Source organism: Phascolarctos cinereus, unplaced genomic scaffold, assembly GCF_003287225.1.
Source record: "Phascolarctos cinereus isolate Bilbo 61053 unplaced genomic scaffold, phaCin_HiC Scaffold_5;HRSCAF=322, whole genome shotgun sequence".
NCBI classification, from domain to species: Eukaryota; Metazoa; Chordata; class Mammalia; order Diprotodontia; family Phascolarctidae; genus Phascolarctos; species Phascolarctos cinereus.
In genome coordinates this window covers 278,283,740-278,301,940 of record NW_027555958.1, presented here as the reverse complement: position 1 = coordinate 278,301,940, position 18,201 = coordinate 278,283,740, and positions in this window count along the sequence as shown.

Sequence of the window (18,201 nt, the reverse complement as noted above, 5' to 3'; positions counted from 1 at the left end):
AATGTCCCTTCACTGAGAAAGTACATGTTTTCTGTGGCAGGAATCTAATTTCATGAGTTCCCTAGTTTCCTGCTGCACAACAGAATGACACAATGTCACACCAACATCACAGTTCAGGTACAACTCAAAAATATTTTCTCAAATAGAATAGTTGATAGAAAAAGTTAACCCCTTAGCACTAGATGACTTTGCCATTGGGTGTAAGGAGAAGTTTGATGTGGATATACTCATTTCTCTCCCTTTTGTATCCATGTTATTCCTTGTGGAGAAGATAACATACGCATTTTTGTAGGCTAAGTGTTATGCTTATATTTTTTAAACCTTATGAAATTACAAGAGGCAGAGTGTAATAGTGCTTTGAACTCTGGACATCCAGTCAAGTTTTGCCAAATCATACGAAATCATCAATCAGTATTGTGACTATAGGCAGGTCACTTAACCTCTCAGTGTCCCAGGCTCTCATCCTGGGTAATCTTCTGCCTCTAAACGTTTATCAGGCTCACAATGGATCATCTGGGTCACCAATTCTCTGATGCTGCAGTCTTCAATTTTGTTTAGCACTTGTTCAGGGAAATAATGTCCATTTCTATAAGCCAAAAGCTGGGATAAGTCAAACAGTGGGACCCTTTCGGTAAATAGCTCAGCTATCACACAACCTCCCAAAAAGATGTCCATTACACGCTTCAGCTCCCTTCTCGTCCTCTGGTTGCATTCGTCAAGTCCACTAAGGGGGTGGAGGGATCTTTCATGCACTCTAACTCTGTGGCAAACATGCCACCATCAACAAAGCACTCCAGAGCTATATATAGCAAGTTCTCCTCGATGTGTCAAAAAAATAGTTGAAATCGGCAGGGTTGTCTTCTGGAAGATAAGTAGGTTTAAAACTGGCAAAGTCTGTTAGAAGAACCCAATTACAACTGGTTACCATGACATTTTCAGTTTTGATGTCCCCATGCCGGACCCCAGATTTGGGAGCTTGGTCCACAGCAGTCAAGATTTGGAAAGCAGTCCACCGTTTTTCAATATTATTTAAGAATGGACGGGTACTGATTTGATCATAGAGGTTGTCTCGGACATACTGCCTGAAGAGCAGAGCTGCTTTTTCGGATGTCTTTTCTGTGGCCCTCTGGAATGGCAAACAGTTCTGGGCTGAATTAAGCCTTATTTTCAGCTCTTCCAGTTCCTGTTTATATCTAGTTAAAGGTAATGTTGGATCCTGAATCGCAAAGACTTTCACCACCACCAAACCTTCTCTGTGCTTGGCTCGAGCAACTTTAAAAAACCGAGTATTCCAAGGCTTTTGTCATATTCAAAATCATGGATGTGATTTTGATATAATTAATATCTTCTGTACCTGAGGCAGCTAGGTAGCTAGTGAATAGAAGACTAGGCCTGAAGTTAGGAAAACCCGAATTCAAAGTCAGCCTCAGACACTTCCTGGCTCTGTGGCTCTTGGAAAATCACTTGACCTCTGTGTGCCTCAGTTTCCTCAACTGTAAAATAGAGAAAATAATATTCCTTCCACTGAGAGTTATTGTGAGGATTAAATGAGATAATATTTATAAAATGCTAAGCACATTGCCTGGCACTTAATTAATGCCTATTTTCTTTCTTCATTTTATGGATTTCAATATCTGGAGGGAAATTAACATAATTTTGTTCATATGATATCTAGAAAGGGCCTAAGAGATCACCTAATGACTATTTGATCTATTTTATATCATATGGACACCTAGAAAAATGTAACATGCTTGTATACATGTATAAGAATATATGTGTCTATGTGTGTGTATATGTACGAATTAAAATAATTTCTCATGTTTACTATATGCCAAGCACTGTACTAAGAACTGGGAATACAAATTTAAAAGCAAAGACAGTACCTGCCTTCATAGAATATGTATTTTAATAGGAGAGACAATATGTGTAGGGTAATCTTGGCCAGAGAGTGATATTTTAGATTGGAAATTTAAAGGGTTAGGGACTGAAGACATAACGGAGTAATAGATTGGCACATCTTTTTAGGAGTAATGAAAGAGTTGATTTGGCATGCACACACACATAAATCATTTTACTATATGTAATTTATATTTATGATAATAAACATTGTATGTTTGGATATGTAATATCTATAATAATACATATACATAATCTAATATAGGTCTATTTATATAGTTCACTTCCTGGATTTCTAATCAGCTGCCATGCTGCATGGTCCAGAAACCAAGTCCTGGGAACTTAACATACACATATACATATTACATGCCTATTACATATTTATATATAATTGTATAAAATAAATAAAAGTAAGTCCCGCATAAACTATGAACCAAATTAAGTGAAATCTACAAAAGGAAAAAGAAGGCAAAAGATAAAATTTATTTGATTATATAATAGCCCTTCACCTTCCCATTAATGTTGAAAGTCTTCGGAACACAAATCCTACTCTTCTCCAATTGTGTTACCAATACTTCTACATTCTTAGCTTGGTTGAATTATTGCTGTCCTCCAAGACAAAATTCTATCCAAAAGATTTAAACTATTTCTGACCTTAAGCCTAGCATTTAGGCTACAGAGAATACATCTTGAACACAAGAAATGAAATTACCAGGAGAAGAGCCTGCTGTTAGCATGAACTTACTCTGAAATCTAGCCTGGCCTGTCATCATACCATCCAACTCCAGTCATGGAACTTAATGTTGCAAAAAAATTCCATTATTGAAATTGGGCACTACAGACCAAATTCCCATTTAATGAAAAGATTTATAAATCCTAGCTAATGGCCAGCTTGCTCTAAACATAATTTGCACCAGAATCTATATGTTAATAACAAAAAATTTGTCCAATCCCTTAGCCTTTGTTTTAAAAAGATCTGGACCTGTAGCTATTATCATACCACTTCTCTGACTACACGTGCTTGATAATAGAATAAGATCCCGGACTTTAAGCCATTAATTTCCTGCTTCAGGGATTATTCAAGTATAGTGGTTTTGCTAGTCTCTTTCCTAACATAGGAGCACAAGGCTCAAGAAAAAAACGGAACCAATTATACAGTTCATTAAATGAAAGGTGTTCTGTCCTGACTTCCCTCTTCTCCTCCCTTATTCGTGTGCCTGACTTCTGGTCTCAGGTAAATATTTATTAATATTAGCAGCTCTTCTTCCTGCAAGTCAAACAGTATTGGGAGACAGGCTTAGTTATCAGGATAGGTCCTCTTCTTTGAACTGATGACAGTGTCATGTGGAGGAAACCAAAGTGACAAAGTTTCACTGTATTCACTGTATTTGCTAATATCTTCTAACAGTCTCTGGACACAGTGTCAGAGCTCTCAAAAAGTTCATAACTATTGTAAAGGTCTTCCACTGATTTGTCAAGAAAGGAAATAGCTTCTTCAGTCAGGTCTTGGATTGCTAGTTACAGGAACCAGGACTTTTTTGGGATGTTTTCTCCTTTTTGAAACACGACTACTTTTCTGAGGATTATGGATATCTGGGAACATGAACCTAGGAAAAAGAGCTCTCAAGCTTGAAGAAATCTTGAGAGGTCCCCTAATCCATCTTCTCGTCTTCTAGAAGGAATTAAGGAATTAATCCTTTTTTAAAAAAAAAATCCCCATTGATAAAAGATTGTAGGCATTTCTAGTAATGGAGATCAATAGTTAGGAATTCTACCTTCTAACCCACCTAAATGAAGAGATACTGCAATTTCACATAGCCACCTACTTTAGAGCACAGCTACCTTTAGTAACAAGAAAGTCTTTTCTGGATTTCCTACACAAGAAGGTCCCTCGATACGTTGGGTTATCCCCCTGCATTGAACTTCGGCTAATGCATAAGCACTACCTCCAAACTGTCTTTCCTGAATGATTTGATATTTCTCACGCTTTATGCTACACATTCTAGCCTAAAAAGTCTACTCTCTATTCTCCATACAAAATATTATATCTGTAGTTTCCATGCCTTTTCATAAACTGTTTCTCATGCCTAGAGTATACTTCCTCCTTGGCTCTGGCCCAGTATTTTACTACTTGTGACTGTCAACAAATCAGCTAACCTGTCTGGACTTCTGTTTCTTCATCTTTAAAATGAAAAAAATTAGACTAGATAATTTCTAAGGTATCTTCTGCATCTAGATTTAAGATCCTCTAATCTGAGCAGAGGGATGACCTGACCACACCTATGCTTAAGGAACATTACCTTGATAGCATTATTAAGGAGAATTAGAATATTGGAGAGGAGAGTGTAAATAAATGGGAAGACCTGTTAAGAGACCAATATATTAGTGAAGGTGGGTAAAAATGTTGGAGCGAATTATTAACTAAACAAGAGAAAGAAGGAATTATAAAGGAAAAGATAGACAATTTTGATTATGTGACATTGAAAAGCTGTTGCATGAACAAAATCAATACATCTAAAGTAAGGACAATGGTAAACCAGGTTAAAAAAAGCTTTATATCAAATATATATGATAAGGTTATGATATCTAAAATACATGGACAATTGACAGAAAGCTAGAAGGCCAGAAGTTACCATTTCCTCTCCCTGTCCCCCCAGTAGAGAGATGATGTCTTTACATACTTAAGGGGCTATCATTTGAAAAAGGGTAGACTTGCTCTACATTTCTCTGGAGAACAGAAGTGTTAACAGTGAGTAGAAGTCACAGCAAGGTAGATTTTAGCTCCCTGTAAAGAATAACTTTCCAACAATTAGAGCATATCAACAATGAAGCCATCTACCTTTCAAAGTAGGGGCCTCCCCCCATCATTTGAAGAGTCTTGTTAGGGATGCTACAGCAAGGATTCTAAGTTATCTCCCCTCTAAGAGAATGAAAACTTAATTCAATTTAACTAAGGATTATTGTATACCTACTAAGTGCAAAACATTGTGTGAGGTACAAAAAAAAAAGTTCCAAAATGCTTTACTGTGACCCTGCAGCACCAGGAAAAGTCCTGCTAACTGGGAGTGTTATTTTTCCAGCTCCTGTTCTCTGCAGCTGTTCTTTTCTAGGGAATGGGGAAAAATCCTGTTCTCTCCCCTGCCCCCCAAACACAGACTGTCTTGTTATTTACACCAACAACAAACAATTCTTTGTTTGTTCCACTCTGAAAGAACACAGTAAAATATCTCCACATTTCCCAGGAGAGGCATTGCTGCGCATGTTTTCCGAGGCTGAAAGTAGCCTCCCAGAATCCTCTGTAAATATATTCAAGATGTGAATGTGGTCTTTTGCAAGAACTGATCTTTTGCTGTGTGTTAAATTTCTGGCTTTGATACAACCAGCAGAAATACTCTTTTCTAAGAAACCATGGAAGTAGGTTTTCAAAGGGTGCCATCTTCTGGTCTGATTTTTTAAAGCCAACTCAAGGTGCTTAGTTTGTTTCTATTAGTTCATTTAGCTTTTCTTTCAACCCAAAACAACCATAAAAAAAAAACAAACTTGTTACTTTCTTGAAGCCACTCAGGTGGCTGGGATATATCTCAGTCTGTCTCAGACCTCTAATTTAGCAGGTGCAGTCTCGAATTGCATCCTAGCTATGGAACTATGTAAAACAGTGTTTATTTGCTGAAAGAGCAGCTTTATAGAAGCTCTTCCATCATAGCACTGAATTGATGAAATCAGAACTGATCACTTCCCCCTCCAAGAAATACTTTGTTGTTAGCCTTGTTAGACATATGGAAACCAAGTGGTTTTTAGTCCTCTGAATATAGTCACAGTTAACTTACTCCTAAAATGCGCAGCTTTCTTTAGCCCAAAACCCTTTTTAATATCCCCATAATGTTTTAGCATTGAACACATTATATTTATAAAGTAAGACACCCTCCTCCAAAAAAACAGCTCTTAACCTGGGGTCCAAAGATCCCCAAGAGGCCTAGGAATAGATTTTAGGAGGTACAGAAACTTGGGTGGGAAAAATTATTTGCATCTTTATTTTCACTACCTTTTGGTTTTCTTTGTAATCTTATGTATGTTATTTTGTGCATTTAAAATATTCTTCTGAGAAGGGGTCCATAGGCTTAGTCAGACTGTCCAAGTGGTCCAGAAAAAAAAAAGATTACAAATTCCTGCTCTAGATGCTTGTTATGTTCTAAGATTCTATTCCTGTAATCCTTATAGCTCTCACTAGAAGGATAGACATGGCTGCTGGCATAGCTTAGACTCAACAAGTGAGTCCATTTTGGCTAATTTCAAAGAGGTAATAAGCTCCACGCTTGCATATGTTCTATCTATCAAAAAATCCTTAAACAAAAATAGCAGTATAACTTAGTTATCTACTTTCTGTGAGATTACTGTTTAAAGGTCTGAGTGTATCCATGAACTCATCAGTATGAGTACTTTCTTCACTGATACAGATGAAAACTCCTCCTAACCTCATCCTATATGATTCTTATTCCTGTGTTTTAGCAAATACTCCCAAGAGAAGCTTACTCTATGTGCTAAAGGCCTTCCTCTTGATTCTTTTAGTATTTCAGCAGTGCAAGATTAGCAAAAAGTTGTTCATCTAGTAGCATTAGTAATGATAAGAATAATGGTAATAATAATAAAACCTTTAACCCATCATCCATGGAAGGTTTGGTGGGGGAGATGAGAAGAGCTATAAAAATGATTTCATGAGGCCTGAGATGACTATAGTAGTTATGAAGGCTTTACAGAAACTCTGAAACATTGGCCATTTGTGTTCTGGTGATGCTACTGGTTGGGATAACACCTTAGTCAGTATGATACAACTATTTCTAAAAGTCAAAGAAGCAGAGTAACACAAATTTGCATGCTGATCCTACTCTAAACTGTCAAGATGGTTATCTTGACAGAATGTAGCTGAATGTCTGATGCTACCCTGTGTTCTGGCACAACAAAAACAAGTAAGGATATATTGGGACAAATCAAAAATACTAACTCCCCACCTGCTGGAAAAGCTGCAGTAAAGATGGCACTAACCACTAAAGCAGGCAAAATACATGTATGCATGAAATGGACTGAAGATCTGAAAACCTACATTATATGCCTGTACTACATCCTAGTTCTACATCCCACAGATGTTCTCTGTTATAGGCAGGGTTCCATTTTGCTTTTTGTCACTGTCACCCCCAGCTTCAAGTCACATAGCCATATAATGCTGACCAGGGCAATAACTATATCCCTAAGCCTATATCAGATGGAATAAGATATGAAATGGATGAGCTACTAGAAACTGAAAAGAACCTGAAATTATTGAAACAATGCAAATGCCAGAAATTGTACCTAATAACAAAATGGAGGACAAAAGTGGTGCCATTTAATAATTTTGAAAAGGAAATGGGAATACTGCTTGAGACCAGAAAAGATGGTGGAGTAGGAAGAAACAGTACAACCCAACTGCTTCCATAGCTACTCCAACAAAGACCTAAGAAGAACCCAAGATTGAGTAGCAGTCAGGAAATCTAAAGAGGAAATGCAATGTGACATTTTTTTCCAGCCCAACGAGATGAATTCAACCTACAGGCAATAAGATATGTGGAACAAGGGTGGACTTGGAGCACTTTTTGCTTTGGTCTCAGAATAGGAAAAAAGTTTTAGACCCCAGTTTCAGAACAGGTTTAGGCTAGCAGCACTATTTCTCTGACTAGAGTTGGATCATGGACTCTTTCTCTCGGCTAAAACTAGGGATAAGCTCTGCTACTTTGTTGTACTGACCTCAGAGTAAATTCTAATTTAGTCCTTGGGCTCAGACCAAGAGTAGGCCAGAAGCTCTGTTGCTCTGAATCTATAGAGTCCTTTAGCTAACTGATAGGGGATGGTCAACCATTGTCTACTGAAGCTTCACCCAAAGGCATGTCTACAGTTGTATTGTCTAGATCCAAACCTACACCTGGAGCCTAAAAAAGGGAAGGAAAATAAACTGCCCTAGATTAGACTGCTTAGGACCCATGTAAAGTTTGTAGTTCCCGGGCCCAAGTTGCCCTTCCAATCTTTGAAAAAGACATCATGCAATAACCGGAGAAAGCAGGAGCAAGATGCTATAGAATACAAATCAGTACCAAACATGGCCTGAAATGTCTCCAAAAATAAATAAACACAAAGCTTAATCTGGGAAGTAAGGCTGAAGAATAAGTAAAGAAATCAGAAAAGGGATTCACAAAATAAGGTTATTATGGTGCCAGGAACACTGAAGACACAAACATAAGAAAGGAGAATAACCTACATATATATATATATATATATATATATATATATATGTATATATATATGTATATGTATATATATATATGTATATGTATATATATATATGTATATGTATATATATATGTATATGTATATATATGTATATGTGTGTATATATATATGTATATGTATATATATGTATATGTATATATATATGTATATATGTATACACACACACACACACACACACACACGTATATAGTCTCAAAAACATAACTTGACCACAAGACCAATTAGAATTTCTAAAAGAAATCAAGAAAGGCTTTTCCTTTAAATGAATTTAAACTGATATTATAAATGAAATGAGAGTGCTATAGGAAAAAAAAGAAAAAAATGAGTACAATAGAGAAAGACTTGGAAGGAGAATAAACAGGTTGGCACAAGAGTTACAAAACCTTACCAAAATAACAAATTCCTGAAAATTAGAATGGACTAAACAAAAATGAACAACTCCATGATACAACAAAAATATTAAAACAAAGACAAAAAATTTAAAAAATAGAAGAAAATAGCAAATATATTTTAAATTTATTTTTAAAATATTTTTATTTTCCCAATTACATGAAAAACAAATTTTAATATTTAGTTTTTTAAAAATTTTTTGTTCCAAATTCTCTCTCTTCTTCTCTGCCCTCCCCCCTCATTGAGAAGACAAGAAATTTTATATGGGCTATATACATGCAGTCATGCTAAACATATTTCCCTATTAGTGATGCTGAGAAAGAAAGAAAGAAAGAAAGAAAGAAAGAAAGAAAGAAAGAAAGAAAGAAAGAAAGAAAGAAAGAAAGAAAGAAAGAGGAAGGAAGGAAAGAAGGAAGGAAGGGAGGAAGGAAGGGAGGAAGGAAGGAAAAAAGGAAGGAAAAAAAGTTTTTAAAAGTGTGCTTCAATCTGCATTCAGAACCCATCAATTCTTTCTCTGGAGGTGGATAGCATAAGTCCTCCATAACTGTCTTGAATTGTTGTATTGGTGAGAATGGCAAGTCATTCACAGTTGATCATTGCACAATATTGTTGTTACTATGTACAATGTTCTCCTGATTCTGCTCACTTCACTCAGCATCAGTTCATATAAGTCTTTCCGGGTTTATCTAACAGCATCCTGATCATCATTTCTTATAGCATAATAGTATTCCCTCACAATCATATACCACAGCTTGTTCAGCTATTCCCCAATTGATGGGCATTTTCTCAATTGCCATTTCTTTACCACAATTAAAAAAGCCGCTATAATTTTTTGTAAATATAGGTCCTTTTTCTTTTTGTTTTATATCTATTTGGGATATGGACCTAGTAGTGGTATTGCTAGATCAAAGGGTATACACGGTTTTATAGCCCTTTGGGTATAGTTCCAAATTGTTCTCCAGAATGGTTGAATCAATTCACAACTCCACCAACAGTGCCCCAATTTTCCCACATCCCCTCCAACATTTGTCATTTTCCTTTTTTGTCATATGATAAGTGGTACCTTAGAGGTGTTTTAGTTGGCATTTCTCTGATGAATACTGATTCATATTACTAAAGATAGTTTTGATTACTTCATCTGAAAACTACCTGTTCATATCCTTTGACTATTAATTAGGAAGTGGCTCTTATTTTTATAAATTTGACTCAGTTCTCTAAATATTTGAAAAATGAAGCCTTTATGAGAAAAACTTGCTGTAAATTTTTTTACAGTTATGATTACTGCATATTTTCCTCTATCCCATTCCCCCCTTTTATGCTACTCTCTCTCTCTCTCTCTCTCTCTCTCTCTCTCTCTCTCTCTCTCTCTCTCTCTCTCTCTCTCTCTCTGTGTCTCTCTCTCTCTGTCTCTCCCTCCTTCTACCCTGTCCATCTTCAAAAGTATTTTGCTTCTGACTACTGCCTCCTCCAATCTGCTCTCCCTTCTATCAGCACCCCCTATTGCCTTCTTTTATCCTCTTCTCCTCCTATTTTCCTATAGGGTAAGATAGATTTCTATACCCAATTGAGTGTGTGTGTTATTGCCTCTTTGAGTCAATTCCAATTACAGTAAGGTTAAAGTGCTCTCTTCTCCACTTCCCCCATCTTCCTCTCCATTGTAAAAGTTTGTGTGCCACTTTTACATGAGATAATTTTCTACCTCTCCCTTCCCCCTTCTTCCAGTGGATTCCTCTTTTTCACCCCTTCATTTCAACCCATCATATTCAACTCACAGCTATTCCCTTTATATTTACTCCTTCTAACTGCCCTAATAATAATAAACTTCTTACGAGCTACACATTCACCTTCCCATGTAGAAATGTAAACAGTTTAACCTTATTAAGTCCCTTAGGATTTGTCTTTCCTGTTTTCCTTTTTATCCTTCTCTTGAGTCTTGTATTTGAAAGTCAGATTTTCTATTCAGCTGTGGTCTTTCCATCAGGAATGCTTGAAAGTCCTATATTTCATTCAATATCCATTTTTACCCTGAAAGATTATATTCAGTTTTGATGGGTAGATGATTCTTGGTTGTAATCCTAGCTCCTTTTCTCTCCAGAATATCATGTTCCAAGCCCTAGGATCCTTTAATGTGAAAGCTGCAAAATCTTCTATGATTCTGACTGTTGCTTCATGATATTTGAATTGTTTCTTTCTGGTTGTTGCAATATTTTCTCCTTGACTTGGGAACTCTGAAATGTGGCAATAATATTCCTGGGAGTTTCCATTTGGAATCTCTATAGATTTTTTTTTCAATTTCTATTTTACCCTCTGGTTCTAGAATATCAGAGCAGTTTTTCTTGATAATTACTTGAAAGATTACATATAGGTTCTTTTTTAAATTATGTCTTTCAGGTAGTCTGATAATTCTTTAATGATCTATCCTTGATCTATTTTCTAAGTCAGTTGTTTTTCCAATGAGATATTTCACATTATATCCTATTTTTTAATTAATTTTATGGTTTCTTGATGTCCCATGGAGTCATTAGTTCTCACGTGCCCAATTCTAAATTTTAAGGCATGATTTTTCTTCAGTGAGCTTTTGTACCTCCTTTTCCATTTGGCCAATTGTGCTTTTTAAAGAGTTCTTTTTTTTTCAGTGAATATTTGTATATATTTTTCCAGTTGGCCAATTCTGCTTTTTAAGGAGTTCTTCTCTTCAGTGGATTTTTGTGCCTCTTTTATTGTTTGGCCTATTCTGGTTTTTTGAGGTATTATTTTCTTCAGTATCTTTTTGTGTCTCCTTTACCAAACTGGTACATCTTTTCCATAATTTTCTTGTATCACTCTCATTTCTTTTCCCAATTTTTCCTCTAACTGTCGTATTTGATTTTTAGAAGACCTTTTGAGCTCTTTCAGAAATTCTTTCTGGGCCTGAGATTAATTTACATTTTTCTTTGAGGCTTTGGATGTAGCAGTTTTGATTTAGTTGTCTTCTTCTCAGTTTGTGTTTTGATCTTCCCTGTCACCATAGTAACTTTCCATGGTCAGCTTCTCTTTTTGTTGTTTGCTCATTTTTCTGGTCTATTTCTTGACTTTGAACTTTATGTTAAAGTTGGGTTCTGTTTCTAGTGTGAAGAAAGCATCATCCCAAGCTTCAAGGTTTTTTGTGCATCTGTTTTCAGAGCTAGTTCCTGGGACTCTTAAGTTTTCAGTTCTTCTAAGGTGGTATGATCTAAGGAAAGATGTATTTACCATTCTCTTGGCCTATGCTCTGGTCTGTGAGTGACCATAATCCTTCTTTTCCACCCTGGAACTGTGATGAGGGTCCCTATTTTCCTGTGGCTGAAAGTTCTGGTATTCTAGTGCTCCTCCTTGCCCTGAAACTGCAATGCAGATTCATATATGGGCAATGCAAAAGAGTCTTGCCCTCAGTGTCAACAAAGGGTTCCCTGTAATCTTGTTCTGACCAGTTGTCTGATTCCCTTACCATCTGTGGACTGAGAGCTCCAGAAGCTGCTACTACCAATTCAGTTGCCCCCAAGACCTGTTGCTGGCCTGCCAAGGCATGGCCTGCTGTCCTGATGGCTCACAGCATAGCACCTGGCCTCAAGGAACCTTACTAAGAGAATATAATAGAGTCACACATAAGTAAATATGGGATACATGGAATACACACAGTGAAAGGGGGTCCCTAAAGATTGAGGCAATCACAAGAAGCCCCTTGAATAGTATGGCTCTTGAGGCGAACCTTGGTAAGAGTTAGAATAAAGATAAAGAACATTCCATGTATGAAGTCAGCCTATGCAAAGATAATTAGGTGGAAGATGGAAACTTTCAGTGTTCTCCATTCACCTAGGTCACTTTCCTGTCTTTATAATGTGTATATGTCAACAGCAAAGACTAATTGCTTGGTGGTATATTTTTGGCTATTTTTGGAAAGCTTCCATCACCCTGCATATGGGAACAATAAGCAGATCAGTTTGGCTGGAGAGTAAAGGATGAATAGGTTATAAGTGTATAATCAGCCTAGCAAGTCATAATAAGCTGGGATGTGACTCCTAGCTGGAGTTATATTGTGAAGGGCTTTAAATTCCAGAGAGATTTCTTTTTTTTATTATTAAAGCAATGAGGAGCCACTAAAGTTTCTTGAGAAAGCACTTGACATAGTTATATCTGTGCTTTAGAAATACAAATTGGCTGTTTGAAGGACAGATGTAAATTTGAATGCTGTTTTATTAGTCCAGATACCTGGACTAAACGGTGCCTGGACTTTTGTGGTGATATTGTGGGTAAAGAGAAGGGAACGTATGCAAGATACACTGAGGGGGAAGAGCAGAAAAGAATCAGCAGCTGATTAGATAGAGGGGATCTCTGAGAAAGAAGGGTTAAGAATGTGAATGTGGATGAACTCTTGACAAAAATAGGAACATTAGAATGATAGGTGAGTGTTCAGGAAAAGATGAGTTCTATTTTGGACTCACTGAGTTTGATAAGCCTATGAAATATCCTGGTGGCGATATTCAGAAGACTGTTATAGGATTGAAGCTCATGGGAGTGATAAGAGACGTTTATGTAGATTTGGTCACCTTCTGCATAGAGATGAGAGTTGAATCCATGGGAACTGATGAAAGCATAAGGTCAAAGTAGAGAGAGAATAAGAGAGGGCCCAAGAGAGAACCCTAGGTTACATCCATACATGGGAGATGGGACATGGATGATAAATTGATAAACTATATCCTGTAGGAAGACCCATAATGGAGCAATGTCATGGAAACCCAGGGAAGAGAGACTATGCAGAAAGAAAGGATGGTCAGCTGTGTCATATGCTACAGAGAAGTCAAGACAGAGAAGAAGTGAGAAAAGGCTTCTGGATTTAGGTATAAAGAAAGCAAAGGTAACGTAGAGCAGTTTAAATGGTGGGCACAGAAGCCAGATTACAAAGCAGTCAAGAGGTGAGAAAATTTAAGCAATGAATATAGACATCTGTGTCTAGGAGTTAGAACATGGAGAGGAGGAGAATTATAGGACAAGACCTTGAAGGGATAGTTGGGTCATGTGAAGCTGTTCCAGATAAGTAAAATTTGCTTGTAGAAAGCAAGAAAGGAACTGGTGGTTAAAAACGGTTAAAATTAGAGACTAGGGGGAACAATAAAAGGGGCAAAATGCCAGAGAAGAAGGAAGCTGTGGTGCTCAGGGCACAAGCAGAGTAGTTGGCATTGGCAAGGAGATCTATCATTCTCTGAGTCTGAGGCAAGATAAGTGAATGGAAGATGATGATGAAGTGATTTAAAGGGTGGAACTAATGGGATGAGGGAGCTCAGACAGATAGCCTCCGTTGCTTTTTTTTCTGTAAAGTATGGGTGCAGTCCTCTGCTGAGAAGGTGTGTGGAGATAGGGTATAAGTGACTTGAGAAGAGAGGGTTTGGAACAGCCACTGTGGGGAAAACAATAGAGTTGGTGAGGAAGGAGTAAAAAGGCTGTCATATGAATGCCCAGGTAAGATTACATAAAAGGGTTGTTGTGAGGCTCAAATAAGAAACTTCATAAACATTAAAGTGCTGCGAGAATGTCAGTTATTACTAAGAAACCTTAGACTTCTTTTGTGCTTTTCTATTCACCTGCCCCAACCAGCTTTTCAAGTCTGGGCAATTGTGATAAGCTATTTCTGTTTCCCTACAAACTGCAAAGATCAAGCACATCTGCAGGGAAAGAATAAAGATAGTTTCCTCTGCCTTTTGAGTGTACTTAATTATAAACTGGCCTTAGTTCCTTTTCACTTGACTCCAACCTCCCACAGAGAACCATTTTGTCCACAGTTGTAAGCTTGAAGCTTAATGGGACTGAGATTATTTGGGGAGCCTGCTCCTGTCATTTGGAGATTCTTAATTAGGTGTTTGACAATACACTAAAGGTCATCACTGATGTCTGAATTCAATCTCTTAGGTACAATGTGAAAATTAGAAGTCTCCTTTCAGATAAGGAGTGCTTGAATTCATCTCTGCTACCATGTACCCCAGTCAGTGCAGCCATTAATGAGGATATAGTTTCACTCATGAAGTGTTCATTACAGCACAGTCCAAGGCAAATTGTCACTGTCTTCATTTTCATTCTAGAATGAAATTCTTGTCCAGATTCTCCCCAAATATTTTTTGATTCAATTATGAAAAAAATCAAATGAGTAAAGAGAAAGGAACGCATGCAAGAGACACCGAGGAGGCAGAATAGACAAGAATTGTTGACGCAAATAGAAAGGAATTCAAGAGTCATTTCTATGGCATTTCAATTCAAAGAATGGGTAAAATTGCTGTTACAAAATAAAACTTGTTGTTTGAATGGATGAATGAATGAATGCATGCATGCATGCATGCATGAATGAATGAATAATGAATGAATGAATGAATGAATGAAGATCCAGGAACCAAAAGTTGAGGCTAATGTCTGAGTTTATGCAAAGCAATCATGAGTGGATAGGGCTTAAAAATCAAAGAAATCTCAGGAGAACAGGAAAAGAGCCAAGAGAATAATGAAGAGGAAAAAACTAGTGTCACATCTTGGATTCTATATGAGAAGGAATCAGCAGTAGTGTTATAAATCATTTGTTGTTCAGCTGTTTCAGTTGTGTCCAACTCTTCGTGACCCCATTTGGAATTTTCTTGGCAAAGATATTGAAATAGTTTGCCACTTCCTTTTCCAGCTCATTTTATTGATGAGGAACTGAGGCACACAGGATTAAGTGACTTGCCCAGGGTCACACAGGTAGTAAGTGTCTGAGGCCAGATTTGAACTCACAAAGATGAGTTTTCCTGACTCCAGGACCAGCACTCTATCCACAGTGATGCCTAGCTCCCAAGAGTAGTGCTCTGCTATGAGATAAGTACTCTTCCTTTTTCTTTTTCCTTTTTAACTTCAAAATTGTTTTTTAGATTTATTTTCATTTTTTTAATTACAAACTTGATAAGCATCAGAAAATATGAACATTTCCTAATACAAAAAAAGAACAGAAAAGGGAGATTGTATATGACATTGTGACTGACATTGTGACTCTATTGTATACAGCTTGTTTTAAAAATAAATATTAATTTTTTACACAATAGTTCTAATACTGTTGTCTCTTGAAGTTTTATTTTCTACCATGCATTTTTAAATGTTTTATTGGTGCTTTTCCTCCTCTTTATTTTTTGACATAATTATCACTGTGCCCCAACTATCACAATAATTCTCCCCAACCTCAAAATAATAAAAATTCTCCCCTTAAAAAAAATAAATGCAATCAATCAAAACAAATCACACATTGTTCCATTCTGAAAATGCCCAACTTAAAACATATTTGATTTTTTTCTAACAGTTTTTCTGAATCTTTTCATTAATAGATGCAATTCTTGGGTTTATGAAATGTGGTAACATGTTTGATTACTTCTGGTATCATACACACATTCTGTTCCTTTGACCAACTTTTCTTTTTATAAACTAGTGCCAAATAGTTTCAATGATTACTTCTTCTAATTTGAGATCCTGTGCTTATAGACCCTTCCCCCTTTTTTCATTATTTTTCTTGAGATTATTCACCCTTTATTTCTCCAGATGAGTTTAGTTAGTATTGTGTTTAATTGTATAAAGTAACTTTTTGGTACTTTGATTGGTATAGCATTGAACCTATCAAATAATATAGGAAGTATTTTAATTTTATGATATTAGCATATTCCAGTCATAAACAATATCTCTCTATTTACAACTGTATTTTTTCTGCAAAAAGTGTTCTGTAGTTGTATTTATATAATTCCAATGTGGGCTTTTTAGGTAGACTCCTAGATATCTTATATATTCTATAGTCATTTTCAGAAGAAATTTTTTCCTACCTCTTTCTTACCTGCTGCTGGGCTGTTTTGGTAAGGCATAAATAAACTGATGGCTTGTGTATGTTTATTTTAAATCCTCATATTTTACTAAGGTTATTAATTGCTTCAATTTATTTTAATTGAATACCTAGGGTTCACTAAATAACACATCATATCATCTGCAAAACATGATCATTGTATTTCCTGTTATGATTATTCCCTCAATTTCTTTCTCTCATCATATTGTTATAGCTAGCACTTCCAGAACTATATAAAATATAATGATGACAATGGACATTTTCCCTTTACCCTTGATATCATTTGAAAACCATGTGTATGCTGGAAAATGTTTAAAAAATCAGCTCTCTGAAATAAATGAACAAAAAAAGTACATGCCATGCCTTTATGTTTAATCTTCACTATTAATATTTTCTTCATTACTTTCTTAACTATAGGTAATCAAGCACAGGCTTTGCTAATTCTCAAAATATAAATGCTCATTTTGAAAATTTAACAATTAGCTCTGACAAGCCAGTATGAGCTGACTCCAGCATACCACTACCTATAGCATTTGCTCATTATAGATAATATTAGCACTTGATGTTAAATAGATATTGTTTATAATGGCAATTGCTTTATTAGTCTATATATTTTGTTTTGCAAATATTAATCCATTTCATTTTCCATTCTTGTTGGCATATAAATAGACAAAATAGTTTCTGAAAATTTCCTCAAAGAAAATGACAAAAATGAGGTAACATACCAAAAACTTTTATTTCCTCTTAATTTCTTGTGAGTTCTCTTCCTTGGTTATATCCCAGAAGTTTCAGAATGTTATCATATTGTCATTTTCTTTGATGATATTATCATTGTTTATGTGATTTGTTCTTAGATTTATCAATTATTTAGTATTAAATCAGTTTATATTTAAATTTTGGATTCTTCCTGTCACTGAATGCCCTTGACCAATTATTTTTATTGCTGTGGCTAGCAAAGGATACATTTAATATTTTTGTCCTTCTGAATTTGTTTGAGGTTTTTACACCCTAGCACATAGTTAATTTTTATAAAAGTACCATCATGCACAGTAGATGACAGATAGACATGCAGACAGATAGATAGATGATATAATATAATATATAGACATGTATATTCCTTTCTATTCCCAGTCAGTAGTCACCAGAGAGCTTTTGTATTTAACTTTTCTAAAAATGCTTTTCAGGTAGTTTAACTTCTTTCTTATTTATCTTTTTGTTAAATATGTCTATTTCTGAAAGGGGCAGTTATTCAAGTTTTGCTTTTTCTTTTTGTAATTTGATTAGCTTTTCTTTTTAAGTACTTAGGTGCTATACCATTCAGTGAATATACATGTGTGTGTGTGTGTGTGTATGTGTGTGTGTGAGAGAGAGACAGAGAGAGAGATTACCTCCTTGTGACAGTATCTTTTAGTACAATGTAATTTTCCAGCTTATCTCTTTTATCCATATCTATTTTTACTATTGCCACGTCTGAGGTTTTGCTTACCACCCTTTTTTCTTTAAAGTCACTTGAGGCACAATCAATTTTGCCCTAGCCTCTCATTGTAAATCTGTGAATCTATGCATTTCAAGTATTTTTCTTATAAACAATAAAATGTTGAATTCTGCTTTCTAATCCATACTGCTTCTATTTTATTGGTGAGTTCATGCTATTTATGTTCCCAGCTGTGATTATCAATTCCATATGTCTCTTCATCATATGAATCTATCACTGAAATAAACAGTCTGTTCCTATACCTCTGCCCCTC